The sequence below is a fragment of the Lissotriton vulgaris genome, chromosome 6 (assembly GCF_964263255.1).
Source record: "Lissotriton vulgaris chromosome 6, aLisVul1.2, whole genome shotgun sequence".
Lineage (NCBI taxonomy): Eukaryota > Metazoa > Chordata > Amphibia > Caudata > Salamandridae > Lissotriton > Lissotriton vulgaris.
In genome coordinates this window covers 1,874,361,605-1,874,380,848 of record NC_141694.1, presented here as the reverse complement: position 1 = coordinate 1,874,380,848, position 19,244 = coordinate 1,874,361,605, and the positions used below count along the sequence as shown (strand labels likewise).

Below are 19,244 nucleotides of genomic sequence, written 5' to 3'. Positions count from 1 at the left end.
CTGCGGCACAGTGGGAGCTGAGAATTGGAGGAGCAGTAGCTGGGAACAATGCACAGACTTAATATAGCTCATCCTTCAACCCAGTGTTTATTCCATGATGTCTCCCTTGATCTAAGTTGTGCTTGATTGAATTCAATTTAGTGACTGACAACACACTGAACAGGATCTGTACAGCAGAATAGTCAGTGACACACCAGTGGAGTGTGAGTACTAAACTCTTAAATTTGGTCCTTGGCTGTGTACCTCAGGTATAGACACAGTGTTGGCGAAAGGGCATCATTTAGTATTTCAGAAGGTCTAAACATATTAGTGGCTGGCTGACTTGTATGAAAAAAAAGATTTTTAATTATGCCGGATACTTGTGAACAGTCAAAACTGAGTCCTTATGTGGAATAAAAACAGGGAGCTCAGGAGCATCATAGATTCAGTTGGGAGGCAGCACCTGCTGGACCGCAGCTTCACTGTGACCGCATCCTGGATAGGCAAAACCATGCTTTAGCCCCATTGGTCATACATGAGGAATCATGTTGGGCATATTTGAGTTTCTTTCCTTTCCCTCTCTTGGCAGAATAATGTCTGATACAGATGACAGTGAGCCCGGCACTTCAGCCATGACTTCCAAAAAGGGAAAGGCTGCTTCTAGCCAAAGGAAATCTAGCGAGAAGAAATCTGTGGCACTGTACTATCGAACTAAACTCGACCTGTCCTGGATGCAAGCAGAGCAATACAAAGGTAGTCCAATATGCTTATATACTTTGAAGTGTGCGGACAATGGCATATCTATTTCCTTGTATTTTACTTTTGCTACACCATGCTACAACCTAGGTTTTGTGTTATCCGCTTTGAGAAGACTACAAGGCCAACCGTTTTTATATGTTTGATTCCCTTTTATGATATGAAGAGTGTATATTTTCTACTATGTGCATCAGGTATCGGGAGACTAACATTTTAGTAAAGGCTCTCACACATTGTGTGTTCCTGGGCATTTCAATTTCTCTTTCTGCACAGTTTACTTTTCTGTCATTGGTGGTACAGTAGTATGAACTGGACTTCTCTATTTTAGGTCGGTGAAATGGAGGTCCCGGTATGCTCAATTCATTGCTTGGCGTCCTTTCCTAAACAGTGTCTAGTCAGCCCTCAACAAATGTCATAATGTATAGCACAGACTTTTTGTGTTGTACTACAGCAGCCAGCGTAATGCGTTGTCAGTATATGCTTGAGATCAGCAGCCTAGCCACTGTATGCACTAGTGCTTTGATTTTAAAATTCTCATAGGTTAAAACGTGTAGGGGACAATCCTAATGTTGGAAATTCTTTTTGACTGCAGGGATCATTGTTCCTGTTAAGACCGATCTGTATTCCTTCCGCTGCTTGATTTGCGAGAAGATTGTCTCCTGTGGGCCTCAAGGAGAGTTTGATCTGAAACGCCATATTAGCGGTAAAGTTCATACCTCCCTTCAAGGCACAAAGATTAAAATGAAGCCCATCTCTGGCTACATGTCAATGAAGAGTTCCAGCAAAGACCTTCTTACCAGAGAGGCAGAAATAAAATTCACAGGATTTTCGGCAGAGCATAATGTACCCTTTGCTGCGGCTGATCATTTGGGCCATCTCATAAGGACATGTTTCCCATACTCTAAAATTGTGCAGGGTTATGCTTGTGCGAGAACAAAAGCAACCTGCGTATTAAATGATGCCATTGCACCAGAGTTGTTGACTGACTTGGTGGCTGATATGATATCCTCCGCTTGTAGTCTGTGTGTTGATGGCAGCAATGATCAAGGCATTGAAAAAATGAACCTCATAACTCTACGAATTTTTGATACGAAACAGGGTTTGGTATGCTGCAAATTTCTTGACATAAGCAAGGAAAGTACAGCGGAAGATATATTTACTGCAGTATCTAATGTTATGACAAAGCATTCCATTCCTTGGGAACATTTGATTGGCTTTGGTGTAGATAGTGCCTCAGTGAATGTAGAAAAGCATAACTCTGTTAAAAGTAGAGTACTCTCTTTGAATTCTAATGTGTATTTCATGGTCTGTCGGTGCCAGATGGCTCACAATGCTACATCCCATGCTGCTTCTGCCTTCTGTTCTAGCTTGAAATATTTTGATATAGAAGAATTGCTTGTAGATGTCTACTTCTGGTTTAACTATTCTTCAAAACGTAAGAATGTATATGCTGAATTCTACCAATTTGTTGATTCAGATTACCGCCGGATGCTGAAATTTATTTCTGTGAGGTGGTTGGGAATGTTTACATGTTTGGATAGACTGATTCTTCAGTTTGCTGCTCTGCGTTCATACTTCCTATCAACACCAGACAGTGACTGAAATAGCAAAGTCATGCTAAGGAGACTTGTGCACAGTTTTGAGATCCATATGACTGAGGTCTACTGTTTATTTCTTCAAGCTGTTTTACCTGCTTTTGTTAATTTCAATCTTCTGCTTCAAAGGGAAGACCCAGTCATTCACCTCCTGTATGATACCATGATCGAATTATTGTTGTGCTCTTGAGTAGAGTCTTTCATGTAGATGTCATTCAGTCGTTCAAGGGGAGCCCAGATAACAGTTTTCCTCATTTAACATCAGAAGAATGCCAGATCCCAGGTACAAGTCTGTATGTTGGCATCACTGTGCGGGGAAAGTTGAGAAACATGCTAGAAAATGGGGACATTGAGCCAGGAACCCAAAAAGCTTTCTATGAAGCAATACACAGCTTTCACCAGAAAGGTGTAAAGTATGCTTTTAAAGTCCTTCCAGTTAATGACAAATTGCTTAAGCATGCACAGGTCTTTAACTTTTTCGAGAACCACAAACACGGTTTTGATAGTGTGCTGTTCTTAGTAGAACGGTTTGCAACCTACCTCAAGTTAGCAGAGTATGACCTAGTTTGCTTAGAGCAAGAATTTGCAAAGTACCAGGTCTCTGACATTCAGGACCTATCAACAACTGCAATGGAAAATGGAAAATGATTTTGAGCTAAAGTTGGAGTCAAGGGCTTTTAAGAAGGAAGTAGCTTACTGGTATTGGCGAATACTAGAAATGGAGGATGGATCATTTGACCTACCAGAGACCCTGTGGAAGAAAAGCTTGCCAAGGATCGCGACAGAAGACCAATGGCAAGTAACTATGAGCATGCTATACAGATTTGTTAAATCTGCAAACCTAAGGCGAAATCTTTTATTTACCATTCACAGGGCATTCTGGTCTCCGTACAGACTCTCTAAATTTAAGGATGGAGGGATTGTCGAATGTCCAAAATGTAAAGCCCCAAATGTCGATGACTTACACATGTTTGTATCTTGTCCAAATATCAAGCAATTTTGGATTGACGTGAGTAATTCTCTTTCTAAATCGTTGAACCAATCCATTGAGGTAAGCCTGAATTAATTATTACTGGGAGATATGATTTACAAAACAGAGTTTTGAGTAACAATGTTAGACTTATTTTTTATGCTATGTTGTTAGCACGTCGAGAGATATATAAATTATGGGTCTCACCACTTAGTCCTATTTTACTGGACTGGATCTTAGCCATGAGGTACATGGCTAAGCTTGATATGTTAGATCGCTCTAAAAGAAATAGAGGTTTTTGGATACCCTTCTTGTTAAATTTTGGTTAAGTTATATTTACGTTAAAGTCCGATGATTAAGCCCGTGCCTGTCTCGCTGGTATATGGACTTTCCGAGGACGATGAATAGAGATGGTGGAAGATACACATGTTGGGTCAGGTGGTCAAGAAGGACAGTTAAGAGGAAGGCCAGACCCAAAAATATGTGTTGTCTACGCCCCATTACTCTAATCCAGCCTAAGAGACAATAACAGCCCAGTGGTGGATTAGTACGAAGTTATGGGCGGCAAGACGTCAAATGAGGATAAAAAAAAAAAAAAGAACAACTGCAAGCGAAAGGGCTGCTATTAACCCCATCGAAGCTCATGACGAGCTCAGCTCGTCATGAGGTACACCTCTCGAACACTCATGACGAGCTGAGCTCGTCATGAACAATGGGAATCAAGAAATATCAGCACAGGAGCAAAATAGCAGCAGCATCGATGGTGTTAAAGTAAACTGTGGTACTGGTGAGGTTGTAGCTTACAGGATGGATATCATTTGGCATTCCCTTGTAACAGAATTTACTATTTTTGGCACTCAGAGAAGCAAGTTTTCCCTTCTATCTAAAGTAGCCCAACTTATCTTTACATTGCCCCACAGCAATGCTGATGAAGAAAGGGTGTTTTCAAGGGTAACCAAGAATAAAACCAAATTCTAACCCAGTTTATCACTAGATAGAACATTGTCTTCTATATTAATGTTTCAAATGAACAGGCCTCAAGGTGAAACATGTTACAAATATTCTCCAGCTGAAAACGTGAGAAAGAAGGCAAAAACTGTGACATGGGAGTACAACAAGTTGCATGGAAGCTCACGATAAAATATCCACATGTGTGTTATATTGGTTTACGATATAAGTGCCCATAACCAGTGCTTTAAATGGGCCGGTACTCACCGGTACTGAGTACCGGCACTTTCTTATTTTCTCCCTTTGAGAACCGGCACTGTTTCCTCAATCAAGGACAGTACCGGTACTCACAAGGGCCTGGCTTTGACGCAGATGTCGCGCCTACGTTGCTCCCTTAATCGATCACCTCGGCAGCAGCTATTATTCACTGTGGGAGCCTGGGCCGAAAGACAACTGCTCTTGTCACCAGCACACCGTGAGCTGCCTGTACTGCTCTGGAAGTCATCAGAGCAGAGGTGTGGCTTTGTTCTTACACAACGGGTGTTTACAGGAGGCTATAAAACTTAATGGTAGAGGGTGTGAAAGCCAATGTTATGGTGACACAGGGCTGCAATGACACTTCCGTAGCAGAAATCACAATATGTAAACTGCTGCCATTAGACTTTTTAACACAAATTCACCAGTGCAGTGTGTATTTACAAAACACAAGCATTTTTTCAAGATACTGTTGCCTGAGGTGGGTGTTTTCAAGAAGCGTCAACAGAAAAAAAGTTTAAAGTTTGTGCTAGCATTCACTATCTCTAACCATCCGTCCACAGCTAAAATGCCTATTTGCATGTGTAAATAATATGGGATCTCGTTACCAAACTCACTGATCCCTCCTGTTCATCGACCTTGAACGGAAGAGAAGGAGGGAAGCCAGTGAAAACGTGATATGAACAGAGATGTGTGCAGCTAGCTAGAGCTAACCCATCTGTGCTTACATGCCACAAGGAAGTATACAGCTGTATTTTTATCAAAAGCCAAAAATGTAATTCATGACTAGGTACATGCGTGTAACTCACACTCATAATTGTAATGTATTGCAGACTGATTGGATCCCAAAAACAGGAAAACAGATTTTTTTCTCCTCTTTGCACCCCCAGGTGGTCCTTTATACAAGTTATTCTGGTAAAACACAGAAAACAAATGTCATTTGTAATAATCCCTATCTCCTGACCGGGACTTAATGTCAGTACCCATATTTCGATTCAGACAGACTCTCTTGCCATTTGTAATGTGATGTAAATGTCTGTTGCTTTTTAAAAATATTTATTTGCTCAACAGTTTAAAATTCAAGAATACATTTGACATTTACTTCATGAAGTATATGAGGCATAAAATATGTTATCCAAATTAACATACCTGGGCTCACAGTAAATACTGCAAAGTAATGTCAACAAAAGATTTTAAAGCAATTCAAATTATCCAACGGAGATGTTTATTTCATCATGTGTGCTGTGTTAAACATAATCGTGTACATTTTAATTACAAAGTGTATTAAGATAAACCAGCAGATACCTCTAATCATCTAATATCACATGTGCAACATGCTTACTCTGTCCACCACTTCTTTTCAACCACATAAAATGGAATGTTGAAAGGTTGAGCCACCAGCAGCAATTTTGTCTCTGGGCCAACATTCCTCATCCTGTGGCAGCAAGAGAGAATATGCTGCTTACTGAAGTTACACAAAGTATGTCCCTTAGAAAGCAACTCTCGTTTCCATTTTAAACAGAAACACTCACTAGTGCAGAGCATGAAAAGAGTGTGATGAATTGCTTGCATTTTTGCAGCTAAGCACATTCACTAATCATAGGAAACAAGAAGTCGGGCCTCTCTCTTAAGTAAGAAATATTGGGACACCATGAGTAGCAATATAATCAATAACTCTGGTGGGTAATGCACTCACCATAAAATTGCATAGAGGGTCATTGTGCCTGCTGGAAAGCACAACATGCAACATGTAGTTCAGAGATTTTTTTTATTTTTTATTTATGTAGATAGCTACGTGGGATGCTGCTTTTGTTGCATAGATCCTTCCCTGTAGGTCACAAGTTAACATTGTTGGCATATATCTTAGTTAATTGTTTCGCTACAGCAACGATCTGCATCCAACAACAAGGCATATATATAGAACCTTACTGGTTTTTCCATAATCTTTTAATTTTTTAAGGTTGAAGAAAAAGGGTTACTTTGGGTGGTAATAAACACTGATTGGCAAGTGCTATATAAATGGTTATTAGTGTAAAAAACTAATGGAGAGATACATCTGATATTCTAACAATGCATGCAGATTTCTTGCATAAAAAGCTTGAAAAGGTCAAAAACGTAGCCTCGCCCCTTACTCCGCCTTTAGCGCCGTCCTTATGCCCGCCCAAACTCCACCCCCGTCTATCCCTCCTTTTGATGAGTACCTGCACTTATTTTTGTCCATTTAAAGCACTGCCCATAACCCTGGTGATACAGGTTAGTGTGAGTAACTAATTACTGTCTAATACTTGACTTGACACTGTAAATTATCTGACTGGAATGTTTGTGCTGGTCTTAGTGTTTCTCTTATTTTGGTTTGTCAAGTTGGGCAGGTGTTGTGCTTGGTCTAGATATTATGTACATATGGACTTTAAAAGAATATTATTTATTTTATGTAAATGCAATCTGCTGTATCCAGTAAGTATTTTTGTATTTAACTGTGCATGTGTCAGCATATGTACACAGAAGTTTAATTAAAATGCTGCTGCTGAAAAACCTAACTTGTGTAATATCATGGTTATGCATTTATTTACAGTACAGTCTGGTTACAGGAGGGAGCAATAAGGTTAGTGTCCTTCCATTTCTGGTGCTCCGCATCAGTTTCAAGAAGTTCTTGGAATTTCTTGTTGCTCAAATGGCTGTAATTTCTGATATTTAGAATGTAAATGTAAATGTATTTGAGCTTATATAGCGCACAGCTACCCACAAAGGGTTTCCCGGCGCTTGCTTAGGGAACCCGTCCTGGTATTCCCCTGTGAGATAACCCCGGCAGGGTATCCACAAGGTGAAAGCCAGGCATCCCGCCGCGAGGGACGTTGTGGAGATTAAGCAAGCTATTGCCCAGAGTCGCAGAGTGTGAACCCGTGAGTTGAGAAGGCACCGGAGCGAGAATTATCGAGTCTGTGGAATTTTTGAGCCCAAGACCCGCCGAGGCGGGGAATTGAACCCTGGTCCAGGGCCGATCTCAGCTTCCGGGTCTGCCGCCTCTAACCCCTGAGCCACACTTCTCCACCGAAGTTTCCCTCGTCTTCATTGCATGATTTCTGCTTGTGTGAAAGTGTCACTCACAGTCGTTGAAATGTCACTCATAATTTCACTCAAATTTTTAAGATGTCACCAGGTTGATTTTATAGAACATTTCAAAAACATTCTTAAAGAAATATTTGTCAGTAATAGTTAAGTAGAAAAAATCATCATCAGGACCATTTCGTCAGGTTAGAATTTTTATTAAAACAAAACCCATTAAAAGTTTTATCTTGGTTGGAAGTATTGTCATTCCTAAATATATCTATGTCTCATAAGTAGTGTATTGACTATTATTACTATTTTATTGCAGAATTAATAAAGCCAGAGAAAATGTTTCACATGGCAATAAATACATCACAGTATATTTACTGTGCCTCCCATCAATATACATCTATTAGACATAATGTCTCTAAGAGTCTTGCAACAGACTTAGAGCACTGCTGTTCAAGAAGACATCTGACTGTTGGGGGCGTGGCTAAAGGCCTAAGATGGCAGATGCGACTTCAATCTGCTTTCTGCCCAATCCCCCATTTATCCTGGCCATCACAGTGCCGCTTCTGCCTAAGACGACACAGCGAGCTCGGCAGGCACTACCTAGCCCCTGCTGATCCTTGCAGCAGATTTTCTGGGAACACAGATGTTCTGAAGCCTTTGGAGCCCTGGGTGCATCCTACGGGGGACGGGAGCTTGCCACCTGGACCACACAGCTGCGATCCTCCAGGTCCCCCGCACACCACCTAATTAACCCGGCCTCAAGTTGGAGGGGCCACGCAGCAGGAGAACAAGCAGCGGAATCTGCAGATCGGCTGCAATATCACCACCACACTGCATTAGATGGTAGGAGACTGTAGCCCCAAGAGGTTGCTGCCTCGGTGCGGCCAGCCGTGGAAAAGTCTGAGGGCACTGCCGAACCCGCTACCTTGGAGGGTCATGAATAGATGCAGCATTCGGGCGACCTGCTAGTAGGTGGCAGGCTCTGAGTGGACCGGAAGCTCTGTGGAGCAATTGCAGCTGTGGGACAGTGCCCGTACCCGCTGCCTGCTGGGTCCAGCCCCTTCTGTGGCGTGTGAGGGGAGTCTGGGCAGTGCCTCAGTGCAGAACGTGCGAGGGGCTGGACTGAGGCCCTCGGGGTCAATTGGACCCAGGCACCCCTCAGTGAATCGATACTGCTGGCATGGGGAAAGTGATTTGCTGGGTGACCAGGTATTGGGTCTGCACAGCGGGGTGCCTTTACCTGCCCTAAACTGCGTGCCACTAGGCACAGCCAGGAGGAGGCTACACAAGTGTTACTTCGGTCACAGGCTGCTTCCCCCTCGTCTACCTGAACTCCAGCGAGCTCTTGGTACCGTTTAACCCTGTAGCGGGTGCCTCTCCAGAGGGTCCATGGTGTCAGGAAGGCTTAGGGACAGGATCAGGTCCAGGCCTCACCCTAACCACTCTCACATTCCCAAACCCTGAGGCAGGCCGATAACTGGGGACCCCTGTTTGGACTGATAGAGAAGCAGGGACCAGCCTGATGGAACGTTGGGGCCATTCACTGTGCTGCAGCATGGATTGTTCTTGAGGGACCCCTGCATTGCTCTAACTGCTGTTACCCCCCAAAGAAGGCCGTAGTGAGGGAGCAAAACAATAGTCATATCAGGCCTAAGCCGTTTATTCCCCCCCTTCTCATTCGCATCTGGATCAGGCTGGGCGGGAAGGAGTTGGGCTACGTCAAACTATCCCACATGTTCGACCTGCGGGGGCACATGAACTGTCTGGGTCCAAGTTACAGGCGCTGAGCCTCTTGGGATTGCGGACAGTTTGGTCTCTAGCACAGCTAGGGCACCTCCGTGTGACGTGGCTGATTGCCTGGCATGGGAAGGTGCCATCCATAACGCGTCACACATATTATCGGGCCGGGCCTGATCAGAGCCCCCACTGGCATTGGACCCTCTGTTCAGACCCCACGATCTGATATACTGTGTTGGCTGGCCTCTGATGCCCAACGCACAGCAGCTGGTAATGGGCCACCTGTGTTCTACCGCCCAACAGGTGTGGGTACCTTGGGATGCTGGGGAGAGGTCCTCCTCCAGGACACAAGCCCACGGATCCTCAGCACCGGACTTATCAACTGGCACAGTGCTGGAGCAGACTTGCACATCCCTCGAGACCAGGGTAGATAAAGTGGTGTCGGACTTTACACTTTTAAAGGCTGATCATCAGAAACTGAACGATCGAGGTTGTGATGCAGAACTCATGCTTTCCGACCTGCAGCCCATAACTCGCAATCACACAGCTACACTGCAGGATTTGCTTGACACGTCTGCACCCTTAAAGATAAGCTAGATGACATGGAAGGCCGGTCCTGTTGCAACAATGTATGTGTGATTGTCCACCCTGGAGGGACAGAGGGGAGAAACCCGGTTGAGTTTGTGGTGGATTGGGTGTAAGTCTTACTCCCAGCAGGAGATCTCTCCCCGCAATTCATGGTGAAGAGTGCTCATAGAGTGCCAGCCGCCGCATTATTCCACTCTTTATACATCCCAAACACATGGAAACCCCCAGCAGTCCCTTTTTGGACTCCACTGAACTACCTACTCTGTCCCTGGATCAACACCTGGCGCTAGACTCCCCATCAGACTAGACGAGGTGCGGGAAGCATTAACCTCACTTGTATATGAGAGGGGACTGGGCCCGGATGGGCTCCCAGCTGAATTTTTCAAAAGGTATGCTGACACACATATCCTGCACCTACATGCCTTATTTTGCTCTGTGATAGACTGCTCCATGCTCCTGGCTTTCCTATATGCAGCCAACATAGTCTACTTACTGAAACCAGGCAAAGACCCCACGGCCCTAGGTTCTTAAAGACCTAGTGAAGATTCTAGCTAATTGACTCACCCACCTCATCCCCAGCCTAGTCCATTCTGATCAGAATGAATTTGTTCCAGCCTGTAACACATTCTCTAATCTTCGTTGCTATTTTAGAGAGGCGGAATATGATCCTCAGGAATGGCCTCGCTTGAGCTGCTTAGTTTTAGATCTAGAGAGGGCATTTGACTCCCGAGAGTGGGATTACTTATTTGCTACCTTGCCCAGATACGAGATCAGGACCTTCTTCGCTGGGCTGGTCTGACTGCTGTATAAATACCCAAATATCTGAGTTAAAATGGCCCCCTAAATTTTAGAGTCCATAGCATTAGGTCACAGGACCCAGCAGGGCTGCCCCCCTATCTTCCCTCCTATTCTACTTAGTGGTGATATCCCTTGCGGCCTATGTCCATGCTCATGTGGATGTGGGAATTCCCCTCGGGGATGACACACAAACAATATCTCTATACCTAGGCAACATTCTACTATACGTTAGTGACCGGCATTCCATCCCTGCCTTGGCACAGTGGTGATTTGCTACTATATCTGGTTTACGGGTTACCGCACTAAAGCCCACCCTGTTCCCCTTTTCTGTGACCACCCTAGACCCAAGGTATTTCCTGGGTGGGGTCCCGTGCTTGGTGTGTCGACACCTACGGGTATTTAGGTATCTGCATATATTAGTGCAAAAGGATATTTTCTATGGCAATATCACTAGAGCTGTGACCGCTATTCGATCTCAGATATCCTTCCGGGGCACTCTCCCACTATCTCCCACTATCTGTCTCTAGCAGGATTGCACTCCCTAAAAATGGTGATCCAGCAGTGGCTTCTTTATTATTTTACTATTATTTTACGAATCTGCCCCCTCTACATACCTCCGCCTGTTTCAGCACATTTGAGAAAGCAATTAGATATCTGGGGAACATCCAGATACAGGTTCTCCATTAAAAGCTCTAATTTCCAGCACTATTATCTGGCCGCTCAGGTGTTGTGGATTGACAAGTGAATGGTATCCCATCATCTGTCAGACATGGCCACTTCCCGCCCCCCTGACTCACATCTTTCACTCCTGCATCTGTTCCATCCAGGTACGTGGACTAGACGCATAGACTCCCTGTTACTCTCAGTGGCCTACAAATGCTACAGACAATGCCTATTTATCACTTGTGCCACAAAGCTGTACGCCTCATCCATTCCTCTGCCAGGGATACCCAGGGGCAAAAGACCACTGCAGCAGCAGAGTTATGGGACTGGGACACTGCGGGAATCCGTGATATCTGTGATCTATTCCAGGACGGTGCCCTTATCCTGTATACAGAGCTTGTGGCAGAGGAGGGTCTACACCCTTGGTACATCTTGCTGAATCGCTCACTGATCGCATTCCTCTCATCCAGATGGGGTAGCTAGACCACAGAGCCTCCTGTGCACCATACAATCAATAACTACATATGAGTGAAGGGGTCACTTGATCAGATGGTTCACAGTGTCAATCCACTAGCATGCTGCAGCCTCTCCGACACCCTTGAAATTACAATAGGAGGAGGATTTGAAATGCACCTTCTCTGAACCTGAGTGGACTGCCGCTCTGAAAAGCGCCACTCACATCCACCGCAACCAGCGATTCCGCCAGATCTAGTTTTTTATTTTACATACCTCATCCCAGCCAAAATTAATAAATACTTTCACCGCACAGAGTCTGCCTGCTCCAAAGCAGATGTCCTACACAGGCTACGGCAATGCCCCAAACTCGAGTTTTGTCCCCCCCCCCACTTTTCAGATCTGTGACATTACGCTCTTAGATTCCATGCATACTCATGTACTACCACATGTAACAGTTGATATGGTAAATAACCCTCTAATGCAGGTTCACTGATCTCAGACTGCTAGCACACCAGATACTTACTAGAGCTTGAACTCCCGAGGGATTAGTGGTTACTATTGTTAGTATGACATGCATGTTATTGTTATTTTGCATCTACTGTATTGCTAAGATATGTCAATAAACAGATTTAACAAAAAAGACATCTGACTGTTAGGAAAACACACAGAACTCCAATATCTACTACTCCATGCCTGACCCTAACATGGCGCTAATGATGACACTCTAGCATATCGCGAAAGATTCTGGAAAATCTATCAGCATCCAGACAACCAATCTTCTGTCCAAATCATCTGTCCTCTGTTGTCAATCTGTGTCGCAGTGATTTTTACTGTTTGGGCAGAAGCAAGTAGATTGTGCCTGTAAAAGCAGAAACGATAATAGTGGAAGATCCAGACAGCCAAACTGTCTGGCCTTTGTTGTTGACCGGTGCCACAAGTGCCCCAAGTGATTGTGCCTGTAAAAATAGAAATAAGAAACAAAACAGAAACAAGAAACAGAAACAGAAACAAGCACATGAAACAGAAACAAGCAGTGCAAGCACTGGGCAAGCAGAAACAAGTAGTGCAAACGCAAGTAAATGCAAACAAATGCTAAAGGTGCGAACAGTGCAAGTGCTAACATGACCAGATCAAACAAACCAAATCCTCTGGCCTCTGTGAACCAGCACCTGTAAGTTAGAGTGCCTGTAATGGCAGAAACAAGTAGTGCAAGTACAAACAAACAGACAGGTACAATTAAGAGTTACATTTTCAATGTAAGCACAAGTGCAAGTATAAGTGCAAACACAAAGTGCAAGTATAAATGCAAATGTGTTAATACCAGCCTCTCAAATGCCAAACAAATGACTTAAATATTTAAACTGCCCTGTACAATTCATAAAAGCTCCCGTTCTGGGGTACTATACTATCTAGTTTCAATTCACAAAGGGACTTACTACTCGTAAAGTTATGAGTGTGGGGCCACTGCACTCTGGAGGATTCTGCGCACTGAGCACTGCAATGCAGCCATATTTTTTTGAGTGCAGAGATTTAGCCAGAGGTGAAGAAAGTCAAGAGTCATAAGTCCCTTTGTGAATTGGACCCTCTGTCTTCAGTGGTTCATGCTCACCTTGGACCTCCAATAACCTTTTGCTTGGAAGCCCAATTTTCAAAACAAAAAACAACAATTTTTGGCCGTTTTTGTCAGGGAACACATACAAAACCTCTACTCTTTATGTGATTTCAAGCAGCCAAGGCCAATATGTACAAAAATTCCATTTAACATTTCTTATAAAGCGAATCTTAAGAAATCACTATTTAGGAAATCCAAACTGGAATGTACTAAAATTGTGATTTTCTAAAAGTTCTACAGGGTTGCAATCACTGTTAGAAAATGCAAAAACATTAATTCCTATGTGCCTAAGGCCTAAAGCTTCGAATGGGTTTGCATTTTCAAAATTGTCAATTTGGAAAATCAAAAGCAATCGTACCTACGAGCTTAGGGCTCCCATTACACCACTTAAAAAAAGAAAGTTGTGTGTATGCAAAGTGTTACAATTCCCTCAGGCCGAGCATGTGCACATGGCACTGCATGAAGTGCATTTTGTGTTCCTTTTTACATTTTGAACATGGTTACCATCGAATTAGATTAGATGGAAATAGCATTTCCTAAATGGTCGTTTAACATTTAGGAAATACTTTGTACATGTGCTCAGGAAATCACAAAAAAGAGTACTTTGATAATTACAAAAAGCAATTTCTACGGGTTAGAAATCACAACTTGGGACCACGATTCTGATTCTGTACATATGGAAAGCCTATTTAGCGATTCGCTCCATTAAGAAATGCCAAATGGCTTCGTACATATGGGCCTAAATCTCTACTAAACACTTACAATACACACATTGCATCTACTCCTTTTTTTGATCACTGCTTCAGGTATCTGATGGAGAAAAAGATTTATATGGTTGAGTAGAAGCATAAATGAATATTCCTAAATTTCAGGTACTAACCACATAAGGCATTGTTGATATTGGAGCTGCGAGTACTTTAACAGACAATACATATCTGCTGTACTTTCTAAGCATCAAGCAAGCTAGGTTTAGAGTACTCCCCAACTGGAATGCAAAGTATTTGAATACTCATGAGCTTCTTTTTTTGGGTCCAGCTTTTGAATGAATCTCACTCAGATAAAGCTTGGAGTACTCATTATAAACCTTAATACTAGGCTTCAGCTCTGATATATTTCTCTGTGTACTACAAAAACATGCTATTGCTGGCAACAATAATATATATTCAATATCCCCAAAGATAACAGGGTCCAATATTAATTGCTCCTTTTTTGAAGCTCAGATTGTGTATTGTTCTGGCTTTAGAGGTAACGGAATCATAGAAACTATTGGCCTATATGGATGAGGCAGTAGCTGGACAAGCCCTATGGGACCTGTTGAGTTTACTAAAAAGGGACAGGCCACTAGGTCTTTACCGTTGCAGTTTTACTACATCAAAACTTGAAACTTACAACAACCTTGCAACAAGACAAATGGGCACATGCATCAAGCTATTTAGAAATCGCAAACGGTACGATTCGGTAAAATCGGCCGTTTGCGATTCCTAAATACCCTTTTAGTATGCATCATGCATTTTTGGACAATTCGCTATTTTTAGCGAATTCCAAAAATGCGATTGCTCTTAAGGAATCGCAAATTTGCGATTCCTTCAAAGCAATGCATCATTTTTTTTTAAATTGCGATTTTCGAAATTGGAAGTGCAAATTACCACGAGGTTGAACCTCGTGGTAATTTGCGAAATTGTTCAAATATGCTTTAAATTGCTTTTTTTAAACTGTGCAATTACAGACACACATGTCCTAAGGACATGTGTGTATGTAACTTGTACTGAAAAGTACATTTCATGGGTGCAGGGGGGGGTCATTAGACTCCCCTCTCCACCCTTGAAATGCATTCATGAATTGCGATTTTTCAATTGCGAATTCGCAATTCCCATTGATTCCTATGGGCCTTTTAGCCCATAGGAATCAATGGGAATTGCGAATTCGCAATTGAAAAATCGCAAATTTAATGCGAATCGGTAAAAATTGCGATTTTTCCCGATTCGCATAACATTTGCGAAAAAATGATGCATAGGCTTTTGCGAATTCTTATTTGTGATTCGCTATTTTTCGCAAATAAGAATTCGCAAATGCCGATATTGATGCATGTGGGTGTATGTGTTATAACCTACCCATTGGATTAACACCAATACATATCAACCCATAAATCACACAAAGCCTACAGGAAAAGGGCCTCTTCAAAAAGGACAGGAAAAAATCCTGCGAGCAGTATAATAATGCATTCCACCTAAGGGAAGAGGACATTTTTGCGAACCCTGGTCCTAGAGAAACTGACATACAATATATCTGATCAAGGTGGTAAGTTTTTTAGTATTTGGATCTGAAATTCGCTGCTGCAAAACTTAACAGGTTCTGGTTCTGACTTACCTTCATATACTAAAAAACCTGCACTTATGATATTGATACATACATGAAAATTTGTATGACCAAAGCATTGCCTCCAGAAGTGTAAGCCACTGTTGAAGGGAACTGACCCTCATATGAATTGTCCAACCTATTTGAGCTGCAAATGGGCAGGAGTGAGTGAAAATTCTACAAGCTGCTTCAATCCTGGGAGAATCTTTTTACAGGTATCAGTGGCTGGATTTCCAGGATACCTGCCCTTGTGGCCACAGTGAGGCTCAGGTATCATGTGTATTTGCCTCACCTGAATACTCTGTTATCAGAGGAGATGGCCACAGCATAGAAAATGTTTGAGTGGTATTTATTTGTTTGGGCAGAGGAAATCTGAACTAAAACAAATGGATGTAGAGCAAGATGAACTACCACCAGTTTCAAGTGACAGAGTGAATACAGGTAGGCTGGGAGGGAATACAGGTAGGCTGGGAGGAATACAGGTAGGCTGAGATGTCCCAGATACACATCTCTTTTCTACCACAAAGAGGCATCATTTCTTGATACCCAAAAAAAAGTAAAACGGACAATCTTGCATGACTTTTGAGATTGTTGGGGAAAACACAATGCGCATTCAGAACATGTAAAAAGGAAAGGGGGTGCAATTTCATACCGTATTACAGTACTACGGTCATGTCTCCAAGGCAGACAGTGGAACATCTTGGTATCAGGCTTGATCAGTCCATGTCAATAAAAGATCACGTTTCCTCATTTTGAGGCTCTAGTTTTGCTACTATGTGTGCACCAGGAAAACTGTGGTCCAAGCCCTAATCATGAATTATCTAGACTATGGTAACGCCCTGCTAGTAGTAGCTGATGACACACTATTGTTCAAATTTCAGGTGGTGCAGAACGCCACTGCACATTTAGTTTGCAACTTTCCTTGGGGCTCCTCTTCAGCCACCACATTGAGAGCATTACACTGGCTTCCAGTTAGGAAGAGTTTTGTCTCTAGCTTAGGCTGTCTCACCCACAAGTTTCTGAGGGGGAAAAGAACGACCATCCTACAGAAGAAGCTGAACTATTACTGTCCCACTAGAAATCTTACATCCAAGGACAAAGCTTTGCTTAATGTGTCTCATATTCATACCTTTAGAATCAGTGACAGATCCTTTTCCGACCTTGCCTCTTCTGCCTTGAAGAAGCTTCTGTATTATTTTACTCTTGTTCAAACTTGGCCAAGTTAAAAAAGTTCTTAAAGATGTGTTTGTTTTAATCAGTCTGCTGGCTCTGTGTTAGTGGAGCGCTAAGATACACCTATGGATATGAGTTGCTACTCTATATTGAGTGCTAATAACATAACATACCACATCAAGTCAGAGTAGTGACCAAACCTACAGTTCACTGTGATGGCTTGTCGGCAAATTGACTGCTGAGATGCAGTGGGGGAGAAAGAAGTGTCTTCGCCAAGGCCTCTTTTAATCACCAATTGTCGTATGGCAAAGGCAGGCACAGGAAGAAAAACTGCCATTTTACATGCACACTTTTCTTTAGTTGCCTTTTTTTCAAGCATGATGACTTTTAAAACAAATATGCTTGCCTGGCAGTGCATGATTAGATTCCCCAAATCCACATAGCTTACAAATCCATCTTCGTAGTAACACTGTCATGACACCTGTAGCATTCAGAACTCAGCCTGAGCAAACATTGTGCAAATTATGTTGTTTGGTATTCGTCCATGAGCAACTTAACTTTCACAAGAGAATAAATAACATCAGTTCTGCTTAAACCTCAACACAAATGCATGGATGCTATTGTTATAAATACACTTGTACTTTCTTGTTCTAATCAGAGGAGGACTTGCTGTCATTGAGAGGTCGCTGCTGTTCGAAGTCTCTGCTCAGCTGATTCCTTTTTACCCTTTGTCATGAGCGATGCCAAGATGGGGACCTGCACACTTACCTTCAGGAAATGGAGAGTTAGATCATCCAGTAGGGGATTCTTGGCAGAAAACTTGCCCTGGGTAAATAGGTTAGGGAGCAAAGAGTCGGATAACATTATACCCAGTACTTTTATCTCAACATATATACACACTGCTTTAGCATAATGGCGGAACTGTTCATTCTGTCACTGCTCTCATCTTGCTAATCACAATCATCTCCCTCTTTCTATTCATCATTTTAGTGTATATATATATTATACAAAAATCACAATGGTTCAATCTATATTGAAAATGCCCCTTTGTATATGAGTATGCACGAGTGACTAGGCAAAAATATTCTAGATCTGTTACCACAATGTCCTTGGGGAGTGAGAGTTGTCATGTTCTGAGGTTGTCCAGACCACTGGTTAGCTTTTTAGGTTTAGGGGTGCTAGTCGGGGCACTGTGAGCTAGCAAGAAGGTTTGACAAACATATCCTGAGGGTGTGCACAGAGTCGGACTGGCAATATCCCAACATTTATGGTGTCCAACAAGCGCACAGTTGGCACCCGGAAAGGGGAAATAGTACAACACAGTGATACTTTATCGGTAGACTGCTTGGGTCAATGAGAATGGGCACCATGTTTGGATGGTCACCAAGGTTGACCAAATTAATAAACCCTCCCTGTCGTAGTCTTGCATGCTTAAAAAGATTCACAAAGCAAATGAAGACATCACCAAATGTGCGCACCATGGTCTACAGAGGAACAAATGTTTTGCACTGAGGCTCCTCACAGCAACCAATAATCTCCATATCCCAGCAAATACACACAATGGAAATAGGGAGGGGGCATACTAAAACAATGTCAATACAAATGCAGTTATTGCCAATCTATACTTCATACAGTATTTACCAACTGTATACTTAATCAATTTTACAAGCTGTATACAAGAATTACATATTGCGAAAGATTGCAATACAGAATATGCAATGGACACCTTCTATGATTTTCCTACTCCACATATTCAAGAAAACATCGCCATGTCGTAGCATCAATATACAAAGACCATTTTCTACAATTTGCAGATACACTCGGAGCTTCTATAGGATCAAGTTTGGCATAGTTGCAATGTCTGAACAGGGAGGAGAACTGTATGCCTGGAGAAATCCTAGAAGCATATTGGGAAATGAGAAATGAATTCCTATCCAGTATCACTTTTGATCAATACAGGTGCCACCTATTTCATGGTTAACCCGAAAGAGGTTCCCAACCTACCTCTCTTGGGAAAAGTCCAATTTGTAGGCATTTCAAATAACTAAGTAACTAATAAGTTGTCAGCTAATGTCCTAGTGAAAATTTGTTCAATCATAATTGACCATGAATTCATGATCAGCAACACCAATCCAGGTAGTTTTCTGGGACGAGACCTAGGCAATCTCAATTGCACAATTTACTGCACAATGCATAATACTGGTATACAGACAAAGGCTGAGGATTTCAAATTTGAAATAAAATCATAAGATACAAGAATTAAAATGTTCCCAATTGTCCGAGAAGAAGACTTTCCTACAGA

The 19,244-nt window shown here is 42.6% G+C and overlaps 1 pseudogene; it reads left to right on the top strand.

Annotated features, from left to right (window-relative positions):
* The first annotated feature begins 572 nt into the window (after positions 1 to 572).
* On the top strand, positions 573 to 4,440 carry LOC147709716 (uncharacterized; annotated as a pseudogene).
* The last annotated feature ends 14,804 nt before the right edge of the window (positions 4,441 to 19,244 follow it).